The sequence below is a fragment of the Protopterus annectens genome, chromosome 9.part0, assembly GCF_019279795.1.
Source record: "Protopterus annectens isolate FY-2018-M chromosome 9.part0, PAN1.0, whole genome shotgun sequence".
NCBI lineage: Eukaryota > Metazoa > Chordata > Ceratodontiformes > Protopteridae > Protopterus > Protopterus annectens.
Genome location: NC_056743.1, coordinates 1,158,252,267 through 1,158,260,072, shown reverse-complemented (window position 1 = coordinate 1,158,260,072; position 7,806 = coordinate 1,158,252,267). Strand labels below are relative to the sequence as shown.

At 41.0% G+C, this 7,806-nt stretch overlaps 1 protein-coding gene across 1 annotated transcript in view; it reads right to left on the bottom strand.

The window, feature by feature from the left end:
* The window catches only part of CAPG (capping actin protein, gelsolin like), a 315,146-nt gene that overhangs the window by 139,310 nt on the left and 168,030 nt on the right, over nucleotides 1-7,806 (bottom strand). The gene's annotated exons all lie outside the window — the stretch shown is intronic.

Sequence of the window (7,806 nt, the reverse complement as noted above, 5' to 3'; positions counted from 1 at the left end):
GGGATCTAAACTTTTTTTTCAACATTAATATAATGGTTTGTTAGGGCAGGTATATCTCACAGAGGATTCTGCTGTTCTGGAACAGACTCCCCATCCACATAAAGTTCATCCCTGTCTATATTCATGTGCAATATGGATATATGGTTGGAAAACAGAAAATGAACCTATGACTGCCCTCTGTACCACTAATGGATACAGGCAGTTCCTAAACACTTTATGCCATGCATGGGTCCCCTCAAATTTTCTATGGTATGATGCCAGTTATTGTCATTTATTGTCATTAGGGGTGATAAATAACTATTGACCATGGGATGGGAAAGGCCAATCTCTAACAAAAGAGAATATGTTAGTTGGGTACAAAAAGAGAAACTGGCTAGGCTTAAAATGGCCCACAAGGATTGCTAGCCTAGTACTTATCTATTAACCTATCTACCTGGAGAAGAAAGGACCCCACAAGGGATGGAGAATACCTCTTCAAGAGAAATGGAAAAAAATAAGGGTTCCAGTGGGTAGGAAAAAGAAACACTCCGCTGTGTACCTGTATAAGCAGAACACCACAGGAAAGGGAAAGGTAGATTCCCCACTGATGAGATCCCTTCTCAGTGGGTGAAAGGATCCAATAGCAGACAGAAAAAAAAAGTTGACCACAAAGTTCAACACTCTGGAAAGTGAAGGATCTCCACAAGGAGATATAAAACTGCTTTCTCTTGGTGCAAGCTCTGCCTGCACTGCTAAAACTGGACCTCAGCATCAGTGAGCAAGTACAGGGCCTTCCTATTCAATGGTGTGGAACAACAGGCCCAGCAGAGACATCTTTATCCGCATCTATAACCTTCCAAATACCCACAGCAAACCAAATGCAGTGGAACAATGTACAATTTACATATATCATTATCCCCACTTGAATGCAGGGGGTAGGCTTACCTATCAGATCAACCCTCCTTAGAACCTGGACATAAGAATTATGGATCCAGGTGAAAAGGGTCTAAACTAGGCATCAAAATGTAGTAGCACATCTCCTTAGCTGAAGTGTCATCCCAGAACAGGTCCAGAAAGAGATTCTGGAATCTCTGAAGGACAAAAAGACTCCATCCCTTGTTCCCTTCTAGATAAATAACTTCATCCCTGAAAAATAAAATCAAGACAAGGAATCAGTTTGAAAAACCCTAACTACATACAAGAAACATGACACATCAGTACCCTTCTAGTCTAATGTCCTAGAAATAAAAATGAAAGAGCAGTTATTCTGACAACAAGGAAACAGGACCAGAGCACCCAACACCAGAGTTCCTATCCTGACTTAGGGGAGGAGGACAGCCCTAGATGCTAACAGGATGAGAAGGAATCATGAGTCTAATCACAGAAACTCATTCAGTAGAATAAGAACTACTGTGGTAACCAATTATGGAATCCATGGGCTTTTTGGAGGGGAAGGATTTCCACATAAAGGGAGTTGGCATCCACATGCAGCCCGCCAAAACAGGAAATGCAAAACAGAATTCATACTGAGCCCAGAAAGGGGTGTCAACAACAAAAAAACATTATATGATCAGGAAGACCTAGGGACCAGCCCACAGTGCTCCCTAGTACCTGAACCCTATGACAATCCCTAAAGAGATTAGTGACTTACAAATAGGAAGGTTCATCCAGAACTTGAACACTGGTCAAATCTTAAGTCTCTATCCTGCATCCAGCACTGGGTGGTCGAAAAGAAAGAATGACATTTCTGGTTCTGTTACAAAGAACAATAAAATCCTGATTATGACTCAGCTTCAAACAGGTTTGGGTACTGGAAATATCAGGCACAGGAGTGTGAGAGTGATCAGCTGACTTACTCAACCATCCTGGAGGAAGGGTGCGGTAGTTTTGGTGTACTGATCTGCCACCAAGCAACTGGAGACTTTCACAACACTAGAAAGACCAAAACTGAGGAAGTGAGCTGGGTGATACTTAACTGGTGATAGCCGTCATAAGGCAATCCAGACAGATAACTGACTGGAGCTTGGGCAATTGGTGATACCGCAAGGCCATTTCACTTAAAGCCACTTTCAGTAAATGCGAACTATGCATGTTATCCCACTGTTGTACAACTATGGAGTTGGTTTAGCGTAGTTAGTGGGGTGTGAGGGGTCTTGCCCCATATGGGGGTACATTGGAACTTTCACAGCAAAAAAAAAAAAAAAAACTTCTTTATTTTGGTTTTCACTAAAAGTGGCTTTAAGTGAAATTGTTTCATGGTATTTACAGTTAGAGACTTTACTGTCAATGTGTCCTCATGAACCCCCTTTTACACACGTGGGTGGAAGCATGCATGTGCACTGGGAGGGTGTAGAGTACCTCACAGTGATACAAGTGCTCACGTCAGCTATTAGGGTCAGGGTTAGGGCCTTATCAAAAATGTCTTCACTGATGAGACACAGACCACTTTAATGACTACCTGTATGATAGCATGTAGACACAGATATCCTCCGTCCAAGCTTCAGTCCCCATTGGTCTACACCTGGATAGGTTCTGGAGACTGAAAAATCTCAAAAGTCTCACTCAGGGGACAGTCCAACCAAAGACTCAGTAGGGTCACTAAAAAAATAGTGTCCAAAAAGAGAAAGAGCCAGCATACTGTGTGTTGTTAACTTTTATTAAAATAAAAACAGACCGGTTTCGGCCGGAATCATTTCACAGCCTTCTTCGGTGCAAATAGAAAAGAAAAAATCATATTCAATTCAGTAATATATACAATAGTCTCAAATCTGATTGGTCCATCTTAGAATTGTTCATTTAGACCAGGTGGGAATAGCCCACCCAGTTTCACAATCCACTTTTTTTCTTTATTATTTAAAATGGAGTGCCATCCAATTTTATTGGATCTGTTGCACTAAAAAAATAAACACCCCAAGGAAGGGGGTAGGCATCCCACAATCTGGCAGTCTCCACCACTGCAACCCCACAAGGAAGGAGGAGCAGAAACATAGATTCTCAAGAAGATGGTGTGATCCTGAAGGAGCTGTCTATCCCACAGAAAAATAAGTCCATTTCTCCCTCCAAGCAATCAGATCTGGGCAAGCTCTAAATCTTTCCCATGGAAATAAACCTTTGAAGACAAAGAACAAAAGAAGGAAAAGTAAGTCACATCTACTAACCCCTGAAGAGGTGGCCATCCATTGAGAAAAACAGGAAAGCTACCCCCTCACGTTGATCCAAAGGAGCCAAGCTATGGATAAAAAAGTAGCTAAATGACCGTTCAGGGAATCTGACAAACACAGATAGAGACCAGAAGGAGTTGCTTCGTCTTGCACCCAGGGTAATTGTAGGGCATCTTCCTTCCCTTGATGTCAGCAAAAAAGTGACCCCCCCTTATGAATAGAGGGGCTATAAGCAACCACAGAATGCATCTATCCAGGACTGCAACTCCTGCTCATACCATATCTCCTGTCAAAAGGAACATGAAATTGAAGGCTGCACAACTTTTGTCTCTAAAAAGTGCCAATATGAGTCCCAGCAGGCTATGTAGGAGCACTACTGTCCCTGCAGCCCTCACCACAGCATCTCCAGTGGCTAAAAGGAAGTAGCCCAAATTAGCCATACAAGTAGAGCTGTAAAAAAGGGTGAAGGTGAAGTCCTCTTCTCAGTTTCAGGGAGGGCTTAAGAGTGTTCCTAGCAGTGAGTCCATATGGATGGGCTGGAATGCTAAGAGGTGAAATGAACAGCTGAGGGCTGTATGTCCCTACAAGAAAAATAACTGCACAGTGTTTTTAAACCTGCACCCTCCTGAGGTACCCATCTCATCAGCTTGGAGAGTAAGGACTGTGGTTCCTGAGAATGCTGAAGGCCTACATAACCTACACAGAAGTCAAGCTTTAGAGTACTCTTGTCATAAATTCAGTCAAATCAGCCACAGCCTGATAGGAGGAACTGGGGACCCTTTTATGGACATTTATAGTCAAATGAATATGCCTTCAGGATCATAAGATAGTACCCACCAAAGTTATTTCTAAAGGAAAAACATGAGGTAAGGGTTAAACATGCCTTTTTACAAAGTAAATCCTCCCTAATGGACAGATTATCCACAGGAGGACTGGGAAGAACACAGACACTCTGAAGCTTCAGCCATGTTAAAAATTAAAAACACAAGCCTCTTTATGGAATCATTTTGAGAAGCAAACTCTATATACTTCCAATGCTCCACAGCCAGAATCATGCCATGACCAGAGCAACAGATCAGCCCACTCAGGGTACAGGGCCTGTGGGGCCAACAAACCAAAGGTGGTACATTGCAATGGCTTGCACCTGGTCTGGTGCCAGAACCAAAATAAGGCAAGTTCTCTAGTGATGCAATCCTGAAAATGAGGCATTAATAACCAGGAGTTATCCAACTACCTGATTTCTTGCTCATGGGCTTACCTAATGGCTTCTCCATTTGTCCTCGTTTAGGGCTAATCAGACTAAATGGGTTTGGAGGAAAGTTCTAAATGATGGGGTACCAGCCCTTTGTTCCTAAAAATGGCTGAAGGGTTTCCTATAATCAGGCTGAAAGAATACAGGGTTAAGTCACTCAAATTCAGGAAAGATTTGGGATACACCTCACAGAATGGGAAATTGAGGGGTTAACCTCTTCCAGGCCTCAAGTCCTCCATGACAACGGAAGACTGGAAAAGGATCAGATACTTGCTAATCTTGAACAATCCAAAACTCTGACAGGCCAATGAGATTGTAAACACTACATACTTGCCTCCGAAATGAGAGGTTCCAGTCCACCCAACATGTTTACAGGCATTATAACATTATGAGGAACCATCCTGTATGTACCATGAGGACATTCCTGTCACTGTTCTTTCACATCCAGAACTCTTTTGTACAAGAAGTTAGACTCAAATAGCTTGCAAATATAGGGTTTTTTTATTGATGATAGCAAGTACAAACAAAAGCTAGTGGACATGGGGGACAAGCAAGCTTATATAATCAACACAAGTCATCAGAGTGTTGATTATTACATGTGAACACCTGTCCAGAAGTGCAGAAACATCCAAAAAATGAATCTTAACCACTGACTGATTAAGAAGTCAAATCCAGTCATAAAATCCAACAAAGAGAGTCTTGTATTCTATGATGTGAGCTACTGATTAGGAATAGTGTTATGTTGCTGGTTTAGTTATGGAAATACAATTTGTCTCATGACAAATCATTCTCTCTACAAGTAGTTAGGCAACATTTCCAAGTATAAGATGTTGATATGTTCACAGCCTTATCAGCATCTCTTCACAGCTCACCTCGTGTGTGTGTGTGTGTGTGTGTGTGTGTGTGTGTGTGTGTGTGTGTGTGTGTGTGTGTGTGTGTGTGTGTGTGTGTAAGTGTAAGCTGTGAGCCTTATTGCATAAGAAATACTGTGACCAATGCACATGTTGGCAAGATGCTGATCAATGCCAGTTGTAAATTGATTGTTAATATTGTTGCTGCTTAGCTTCTCTTTGTGACTCTTGGCTCCCACTTTCACCTCTAATTTTTCTGTCTTCTTTATTATCTCTAACTTTGCAATTGGTCGCACTCGACTGATGAAGAGGATTTATTTTTTTTATTCTGTTTTCGCGCTACAGAGATGTGATAGTTGATATTAGAACTGGAGTGTTGTTTATGAATAGAATATATTTTATCTTGTTCTAATGCTGTGTACTAATTGCTACTTAACCAAACTTGATATAACTAAATAGTGGCAGTATTACTTTCAATTCCTACTGACATATTCCCTATTTATCAGGAGATACAAGAACAATATTGAGCTACTCCTGTTTTATTTAGCTTAAATTCAACTGATTTTACTGTATGATATACTATGTTTACATCCAGAGACTAAACTGCTTAAACTACCCACATAAGTTGCTTGTTTCCTTATTTAATAGACCTCCTTTCCAAGACTATTTTCCAATCCTCTTCTCCCTTTTCCCACTGTCCCTGCCCCCTTCTCTAACTTGTTTTCTCTTTGGCATTCCAGCCCCCTCAATACTGCTTGCTGTCACTTTAATCCCTTATCAAGTGGTCAATAGGACTGATACCCCTGAAAAAGAATGCTAAGTCACTGAATTTAATCGCAACCTGTATAACAGTTTACAGTGTAGCTTTATGGACTATAGAAACAGGGTTCACTACTAAGAACTAAGTATTTTACTTAGAGGCTTGCACACTACTAAGCCCATTTCCAGCTCTCATCATCCCTTCTGTTCAACTTCTCTCTACATCCCACCAGTGAAAGTCTGCTCTTAATGGGCAATAAAATCCTAATGGAGCTTGTAAAATAGCTACCAGTCCAGACATACCCTACTGCATAGAAATTCTGTAAAGAAATGAAATATATGATTTAAGTTGCAAAAGTGCCATTATCTTACCCAACTGGATAAAGGTTAATTGTTTTTTTGGTCTGTACTGTATCTGCAGCCAGGTCCATATTGGGTCAACCTGCTCCATTCACCCTCGCTGTGCGTGGCCTCTCTCTGCTCCCCATATCCTGCCCCCATTCCCACCCACCCCATCAGTTACATTTATAGTTAACCATTCCCCACCCATCATCAACCTACCAATCAACACAAGCTTCAATCAGTAAACCCAACCCACCTAATTCAATATATATCCAATTAACTGACTCCCCATTCAACTGTGCTACTAGCATCCTTTTCTAACTAGACTTACTGTCTCTATTAGCAATCTCTTCCCCCTTGCCATAGCCTTTTCTGGTACCTCTACATTTGTCTCAAGTTTATAATGTCACTACTATGACTACATTACTTCTTCCTCTTTCTCTTTCTCTTTTCATCCTACAACTCACACCACTTCATCTAACTCACACACATTTTATAATCACTTCCATCAATTATATCCAGTCCCTCAATCACAAACATTATTACAAAATATCTTCTAGCCTATACTCCACAAATACCTTGCTACTCCTCTACAATCTACCATCCTACAATCATACAAACCTACAATCTTTTCAGAGACACAAACATTCTACATACAACTTTCCTCACAACACAGTAGAACTCTAAGAGTAAACTGCTATCAACACAACATTTAGATATACCACTACTCTACACCAATGTGGGGACATCCACCCCAACCCCAGTCCTACTCCTTCTGCCTGTCAGTTCCCTAAACCTCACAAATCCCTAGAACTCACCATCATAAACCTACAAAGCATTAGAAACAAGATACCAGAAGTCCATGCATTGCTGGATATCCCATTTTAGACCTGATATAATTGCTGTAATGGAGACATGGCCAAAGCCATTCATAAAAGACACCACAAAAAAGAGGGAGGAGTTGCGCTTCTCTACCCTAACTCTTTTACCTTCATCCCCTACTCAAACTCTATTCTCCAATTCTCTGCAACTGAACTCATCATAGCACGTCTAAAAATGAACAAATTCAAAAGTCTTTGCTTGGTAGTCATATACATCCCACCAGGTAATAATATTCCTATATTAGGACAAATCTTAACCTGGACTTCAAACAATATCCACAATGAAACAATAATTCTAGGTGATGTTAACATAAACTGGCTAGATCACATAACTCCCTCTCCACATTTATCCACAAATCTCTATAATTTCACCCAACTTATTATTAGTGTAACCCAGACCAGGAAAAATAACAACAATGGTTCCAGTCTTGACTGGATTATAGTATCTGACCCCGACAACATTTTCACAGTAGGAACTCTGCCCTGCAGTAACAGTGACAATCATCCTGCCTACATAACACGCAATTACTCCACAACTCTACACCAACATCAATACAGACTCACCAGAAATCTAGCCATCT